This window comes from Melospiza melodia, chromosome 13 (genome assembly GCF_035770615.1).
Source record: "Melospiza melodia melodia isolate bMelMel2 chromosome 13, bMelMel2.pri, whole genome shotgun sequence".
Lineage (NCBI taxonomy): Eukaryota > Metazoa > Chordata > Aves > Passeriformes > Passerellidae > Melospiza > Melospiza melodia.
Window position 1 is genome coordinate 10,818,164 of NC_086206.1, and position 8,632 is coordinate 10,826,795.

Sequence of the window (8,632 nt, forward strand, 5' to 3'; positions counted from 1 at the left end):
TCTGGAGCTGCTCTCATCCTATGGATAGGTCTGGGGCTGCTCTCATCCCATGGATAGGTCTGGGGCTGCTCTCATCCCATGGATAGGTCTGGAGCTGCTCTCATCCCATGCATAGGTCTGGGGCTGCTCTCATCCCATGCATAGGTCTGGGGCTGCTCTCATCCCATGGCTGTAGCTCTGGGGCTGCTCTCATCCCATGGATAGGTCTGGGGCTGCTCTCATCCCATGGGTGGAGCTCTGGAGCTGCTCTCATCCCATGGATAGGTCTGGGGCTGCTCTCATCCCATGGATGGAGGTCTGGAGCTGCTCTCATCCCATGCATAGGTCTGGGGCTGCTCTCATCCCATGGCTGTAGGTCTGGGGCTGCTCTCATCCCATGGGTGGAGCTCTGGAGCTGCTCTCATCCCATGGATGGAGCTCTGGGGCTGCTCTCATCCCATGGATAGGTCTGGGGCTGCTCTCATCCCATGGGTGGAGCTCTGGGGCTGCTCTCATCCCATGGATAGGTCTGGAGCTGCTCTCATCCCATGCATAGGTCTGGGGCTGCTCTCATCCCATGGCTGTAGGTCTGGGGCTGCTCTCATCCCATGGCTGTAGGTCTGGGGCTGCTCTCATCCCATGGCTGTAGGTCTGGGGCTGCTCTCATCCCATGGCTGTAGGTCTGGGGCTGCTCTCATCCCGTGGATGGAGCTCTGGGGCTGCTCTCATCCCTGCTCCCAGTGCTGGGGCTCCTGTTGGTGTGTGCACTCAGCATCTCTGCATACTCAATGTGCCAGTAGGAAGTAGGAGTACAAAAGCTGTAATGTTTCAGTCCAAAGCAATTAACCCTCTCACCCTGCGAGGAGTGGAGGGGAGGAAAAGCCCAATTACAGAGACTCTGAGTTTCCAGTAAGTGCAGAAGTATGAAGGGAAGCAATAAGGCAGCACTGTGGGCCTCACATTCCTCTGGTCTCTTTACAGCCTTTTCAGGGAATATTTTTTACTTTTGATGTCTGTAATCATAACTTGCTGTTTGAGTGTGCCATCTGCTAGGGCCACAACCCTCAGTGGCTCTGAGCATGTGACCTCCATAGGTTTCACTGGAAATTTTGTTCAGCTTCACTGGATCAACAGAAGTCCTTCAATTTATACTCTCATGTAATCAGGGCCCTGGGACACTCAGAGCTTGCACTGGTCAGGGACAGGTTTTTATTAGAACTTTCCTGGTCTAATAAATGGATGCTAAAATAAATTAATTTAAAGATTACAATCTTGATATCTTACTTGAAACACGGAGTCATTTGAGCTGGCAACTGTGAATTAGAGCAAGTCATTGTGTTTTCAGGAGCAGGGCAAGACTTTAATTCCTTTCTCTGCTAAAAACATCATCATTGCAGCCCCTTTTGCTATAACTGAATCAGGAATTCAGCATTCACAGGATATTATGTGTCTGCTGATCTTTCTAACAATAGTTAATGAAGTTTGTTTTACTTGGAGCCTGTGCTCCTTTGGATATTGCTGCTGTAGCCTGCAAAGGAAATCCCCTGCACAGCAGCTCTCACCAGGAGCGTCCTGCCTGCCCTCGTGCTCACCTCCCCAAGGGTGTGGGGATGGAGCCACTCCAGAGGAATGGTCCAGAATTGCTTCTTCCTGGCACTCGAGAGGTATGTTCACTATGTCTGTGGCACCCTCAGGGAAAGCTGAGGAGCCAAAGCCATTGAGGCAGTGGCTGCCCCTTGTCCTCAGGAGGGGTGTTGGTGTCTCAGTGTCTGATCACCCCCTCAGCCCCAGGACTGGGTTCTCTGGAGGCTCTGGCACGTGTGACAAGCAGGTGCAGCAAGCCCTTACATTCCACAGTACTCTTCCATCCCTTTAGTCACTTTAGAAAGATGTCACCATGAAAAGAACTCGAACAAGACATTTTTTTTGCTGTTGACTTTCTGTTGTGCCCTTTCATGGGTTTAAAATCCACTTATCTGAAAGTGTGCAGTTACATTTTGTCCTTTTTCATCATTTAAATGCATCTTCTTGATCTGAAGAAATAAAAGCAATTTAAAAATTAGAGATTTTGTTTTCATATGCGCTGCCAAGTCTGATACTGCAAAGTAACTGCTGAATTGGCACAAGCAGTTTGAGAGAGCCAGCAGATTTAGGAAGGGAGAAGATAAACCTTATTATGTTTCTTTGCCAAAGGAGAAAAGAAACGATATTGACTTAAATGTGGGAAATTTAAAAGGGGCCATATGTTCTCACTTTGTGCTTTGTTTCTAATAGATAGACAGAAATCTTTGAAGTGTGGATTGGCACAGTAGGGTGCATGCTTCTGTAGAGAAAAGATGCTAAATGGGGAGGATGTGAGGGGGCACATGAAACTCTATTAGCCATGCAACAGCAAAGACAGAAAGGCAAATCCAATGATAATGTACATCTGTTTCAGGGAATTTATAAGCTTTGAACATTTTTTATGTGCAGATAAGTGGATCCTTTTCTTACCATAACTTAGAACTTCAAAGCAGATTGTGTGGATAATGCAAATTGCTGAAATATGAGATTTTCCTACAAAGAGGTTTCCAAAAAAGAAAAAAAAAAAGAATTAAGGCTAATTGATGCCACAGTCTTTTATGTACAGTGTAAAAACTCTACAAAAATTGATTTTTATGAACTAAGAAATTGATGAAAAAATATTGAAGTCTGCTGTTTGCATTCAGGGACTGTAGTTTGAAACTGAGTTTCTGTGAATTAAACATTTGTCTCTGATATTACTGCAGCAATATTGTAACACAAATTAAGATATGTAGCCCAGCTGTAATTGTATCAAAGTCTGGCATGTCACAGGAATGTAAAACTCATGAGTGTGGCATGATGTGCAGCACCTGACATTAACATCACTGTCAAGGTAGCAAAGCAGGGATTTCTGGAATATGAGAAAAAAAATGATTACAAGAGACAAAAACTAATGGGGGGAGGCAGGAGGTGGAGGATACTGATATGGATAAAGCCCGGGAGGAGATGAATGTGGAACTTCTGAACTGCTCAGAGAAATTAGCTGCTCTCTGAGCTGGAGGTTACAGCCAGGCCTGGGGATGCCAGCTGCATTCCAGCTGGGAGATAGCAATGTCCCAGTGAAAGGCCAAGGCTGTGGCACCCTGTGCAAGAAATGACATCAGCCAAGGGATTTTGAAGACCTTCATTTATTAGATGCAGAGCGCAGGGGCATTCCCTCCCTCCCTGGGCAGGCTCGGGCCATAGAGCAGCTTTGTCCCGTGCTGTGAATGGGGGGCTGAGGCTTGACCTGGTGCTGAACACAGAGGCAACCAGGAGTGGGAGCTCATGCCTCATTCCTGAGTCTTTCCCCAGTTTTGGCTTCATTGGCCAGCTGGGCATATTCAGAAAATAGATTTTCCTGCATTTTAGTATGAATGGATCACCACAATCTCAGCACGATCTCCTGGAGTATTTTTTTTAATTCCTAAATCCTTGCACAGTCTTGATCACTGTGTGCCATGGCAGGCTGTTGGAAAAGTGCCATATCCTGAAATAATCTATATCCCTTCATACTTTGTGTCCAGAGCTCATTCTTCTTGCACCTCAGCAGAGGTGGGAAGCAGAACCAGCTCTCCTCACCTCATGCTGACAATGACTCAAAAATGCTTCCCCCTCACCCCAGCAGGTGACTGCCCTGAAAAGGGTTGGGTTTTTTGGGTTTTTTTTGGCTCTGAAGGGTGGCCCTGTGATGTGATCAGCACCCTGAGACTGTGGGATTCCTCCCCATCCCTGGCCATCTGGGAAAACTCCCATGAGCTAATGAAACCATTTACAATCTGGGCTAAAATGTTTTGTTCTAGGCAACCAGCAAGGGCTGGCAGAGGATTAATCTCGAGGCAATCCCTCCTTTCCTGCTCTGGACCCCGAGAGCAGGGCAAGGGCAGCGGCAGCGATGCTGAGCACAACAGCTGTATGCCATCAGACTAAAGATAGCAGCATGAAGCATGTGGGCTAATTAAGTTCCCAAGTGGCAGCGTACAGAGTGTACAGCCCAAACAGAACAGTGCCTTCTGCCTGTTTTGCTCAGCTCAGTTTCCTCACTTTGATGACAATAACCGATTGGTTTGTGCCCGGCTGCCGCGGGAGCGCGCCCAGCCCGGCTCGGGGCTGCCAGCCCTGCACCAGCTCTGCCTGCCCTGCCCTGTGCCCTGCCCTGCCCTAAAGGGGCCCTCAGCAGCACCAAGGCTCGGGGGAAAAGCCTGGAAAACGCTCAGAACTTTTGAATTAAGTTCCTCGCTTCATAAGTTTTTTTTCCAGTCAAGTATAATATTAGATACTTTCACCCTAAATAGGATGAAGTGGGCATGCTCTGACCAGCTTAGCACAACAGGATAGACTTTAATTTTTCATTTTCCCTCCTCTGATATATTTCAGTCATTTCTTTTCTTCCTTCAGGGGGCCCAGCAGACTCTTGGTTAGGTCTGTCAGCTTGGCTTCCTAACTGGTTTGTTGCCCTGGTAACTTTTGATGTAGGCTGCACATGAGCCAGAATTCACCACACCCCCCACACCCTCTGCCCCCCTTTTCTTCCTCAGAGCTCTGGGTGGAAAACTACCTTAAGGATAAACATGAAGAGAAAAGTTAATCTGAAAATCATCTTCCATGTGGAAAATGAGTTTGTGATGTTTCAAAGTCCCTTGTGCTCCAGCAGGAGGCAGAAGAGACACTTGGGGCAATAATCCCACCAGCTGCTCCAGCAAGCTCCAAGGAAGGCTTGGCTCAAGTGTGGTTTTAGAGCAGGTTGGAATTTCTAAAGCTTGAGGGGCTGTGCCAGGTTTGGATTGTTTGCTTGTAATGGTGCTCAGCTAGAGACTGAAGGATGAAAATGAGGACAGATGCTCTTTTTTCTAAGTATAATAGTTGTGGAGAGATAGAATATAAGAAAATAAAGATAGTGCAGAAGGTAGTCTCACCCCTGAGGAGTTGCAGCTGTGCTAATCACCAAAGATTAGGAACAGGCCTGCCCTTAACAGGCCACAGCTGTGTCCAATGAGAAGCTGAGTGCTACAAAAGAGGGAGTTAGCTGGCGGTGGAGAGAGCTGCAGTTTGTTGGCTGTGCTGTGAAGAAGGAGGAGTCAGTGTTGTGAGGAGATGCCCATGAGAAATCACCAAGAAGGTATGGAATTTTTGAAATATGATGATAATAAATAGTCAGCTTTAAGTTTGCCTTGCTAAGCTGCTTCAATGCAATTCATAGGACAGGCTTTCTTTTACTCCAGTACAGTATCCAGTGAACTCTGGAGTTTAAATTTAACTCTATTTTAATTTCAGACTTGATCTCTCAGCTGAAACCTTGAGTTTTTCATTGCTGGCTATACCATGTCTGATCACCAGCAATCCAGTTATGATGGGATATATGCACTTTCTTTATTGTGACTTTTTTTCCAAGATGTTCCTGGTTTATTCTTCTAACAGTCCCATTTTTCAGTCTTTGGGATCTAAGTGCTCAACCCAATCTTTTTTAACTACAACCCATGAGCTGCTGTCTCCTTGAAGGAACTGTGGGTGAACAAAGCCACATCTTCATGCACAGAAGAGCTGATATCCTGTGAGCTGTCAGGCCTTGGAACAGACAAACACATTGTTAGGCTGCTATGCTGGGGATGAGTCAAATAAAATATTGCTAGTTTTTTACAGTAAGAGCCTTAATTGCTCATGTATTTTGTTAGACCCAGCTAAGTCCTTAATAATTTTGATACTGTAGTACCTCAATTAGCAGTAAGTGTTAGGTCTTACTTGCTGTATTGGCCATTTACTATAAATTGATATTTTTTTCTCCTCTTCCTTGTTTGCTAATTGCTGATGGAGTTCACATGTCTAAGGTCTGCTTCTTTGGTAAGGAGACAAGCGTGTAGATGATATTTTTAGATGGACGTGTGTAATAACTCAAAGCCTGGTAACATTTCATGGGTCTTTAAAGACAGGTGAAGTGGTTTTCTCCCAAAATTGCAGGAGTGCAACTGGGGAAAAATAAATGAGAATCTGACATCACAGTGGTGCTATGTTCTAGAGCTGTAATGCCAAGCAAAAACTACAACATAGCCCTTGTTTTGTGGAAGGTTTCACAGAAATGTTTGGGTCACTGCTGTGTGATGCTTGCTATCTGCCAGCATGGAGGAAATGGACCAGTTTCCAGAGTTTAAACCTACAGGAGATCAGTTCATTATGCTAGTAAGGAAGGGGTTTATTTATGAAATTTTCAGAGATCATGATGCAGCATAAAGGTCCTAAATCTGTGCAACCAAATATTGCAAAGAGGCAATGCTAGCCAGTATTTCAGCATAGCAGTACAGTTCTGACAGCAGCCAGTGCTGCATGTGTGTGTGGCATGGGATGGGGTAGACTCCTGAGTGTTGAGAAGTTTCTTCCCAAGGCTTCTCAGCAGCCAGAGACTCCTTGGGGCATGAGGCAAACAGGGGATCCTGCCCTCTGCAAAGCTCTCAGGCCTTTGTGCTGGGTCATGGTCTCACTCTTGGGATTCTGCTGATTCTTTTTGCTCTTGTTTACTGCAGACTATTTAGGCTTTTACTTCTGTTTGTGGCTGGTTTAGTCTTCTAGTGTGGGGTGGAATTTCAGAGCAGGTGGGAGGCTTTGCTTTTGCTCTTGGGGAGATACTGAGCGTGGTCAAGCAAGATATGGGGTGTCAGAGGGGTCAAGCAAGATATGGGATGTCAGAGGATCCTGGCAGGGCTGCAGGGAGAGCAGGAGCTGCAGTCCCTGCTGGCTGCAGCTCACCGAGTCCTGGGGTTGGCTGAAACCATGCCTGGAATTATGGTCCTTGCAGGCTGGGGAATTTCCCTGATGCCTGAACACATCAAAAATGACAGAGAAGCGACTGCTGCTGCTACAGACAATGGTGTAGTTTGTCGTTGTGGGCATCTAAAACTGGAACAACTGCATGAGAACTTACCGTTTACCTTCCCATCTCTAGCCTGCTGCTGCACATCTTTTACAAAACCAAAAAGGGCTTCTTGCAGTTGATACTGACAACTATTTCCTTAAGCACTAGCTAATGATTCATGAGAGTATTTGTGTTGATTTGACCAGACCTTATTTTGGGCTCACTAAAAAAGGGGCAGAAGTGTGGCTTATAGATGGTGTGCTTTCAGTGTTTGGCCTGCAAAACAAAGGCATCACACAGGATTTCACCTGGCTAATGCCTCCAGATAGTTCTTTTCAACATCTGCAAACAACAGCCTGAAACTGGGGCCATGGTGTGGGACTTGGGCAGTAGCAGCAAAGCAGGTGGGAAGTGAATGGGATGCTGACAAACAGGCCTTAAAAATGTTCAACTTTCAAGCACAGCAAAACACTAAAATGTGACATTTCTTTTGCTGGGAGTGAAATAAATAACATTGAGAACATATTTTTTTTCTGTTAAACGTTGTAATCCTGGCATTTTTGCCAGTTATTAATGATAGCGAAACTAGAAATATTCACTTGTCTCTTAGAGATGAACAGATCCTTAGAGTTTTCTAAGGTGGACTCAGTGCTTTGACAGGAAGGGAATCTCACTGGAATATTGTTGAAAGCAGAGAGCAGAATAACAATGAGTGTCAGGAGCACTGAGGGTTCAGAAGAGTTGAATTCAGAGGGCAACAGTGACAGAGACTAAACTCCAGAAGGCAGAAATAAAAAGAATTAAGTCGCACACACAACTTTATATAGTCAGAAGGTGCTATAGAAACCTGCCAAGTCTGTCAGAAAAGCCTGTACTAACAATGGTATTTTTAGGCAATATCATTCTCCTCAAAATCCACATTAATTCATGAGAGTTCTTTCCCCTGACACTCAAAATATTTGCTGGAAAACCTTTTCTGTTCTTTTGCAATACCCTGTCAGCCAAGGGGAAAGGACTGATGCTCTGAGGCTTCCATTCTCAAACCTGGCACATTTCAGGAGCTGTCTCTGAAAACTCAGTGCTCTTTGGTCAGAGGCATCCTTTTCATTTGTTTGGCTCTAGCAGCCCAGGTAGGTTTTTTCATCTAATGTATGTTTGGATTGTATAGGCACAAAGGACAAAATAAAACCATATACTGAACCATCTTCCACTGTGGGTATCTACAGACTTGCTCATTCTGTGCTCAGTAATGGCAGTGAAGACAGAACCTTTACAATAAAATGGGCTCAGGTGCTTGTTTTGTTGAGAGGCACAAACTCCCTTTCTGATGTCTTCAATATTTCAAGTTGCATCGACAGCTTATAGGTTTGGATCTTTGCAAGAAACCAGGAGGGGTCACTTGGATTGACCCACTGTGTGAGTGATTTGCTCTTAAACCTTGGCCCACTTTTACCTTGGTTTCTGCATCTTTCAAATTAAGCTTTGAACCATGCCATTGGTGGAGAAGGGCTTCCTCAAAATATAGTCTTAATAAAAGGCTTATTTGGTGCAAGCTTGAGTGGACAGAGATTGCTGGCAGTTTAATGAAGGCAAGCTAATGAGGATTGTCTCTTGGCTCTCTGGACACTCTGGGCCAGAGGAGAAGGTTCATTGTGAGTGGAGCTACTTGGGTTTCACCCACACAGTCTCATCTGTGAGCTTTTGCAGAGCCATCTTCAAAACTCCATTATTCATTTCTTTCCGAGACTGGCATTGACGTGGTTTATG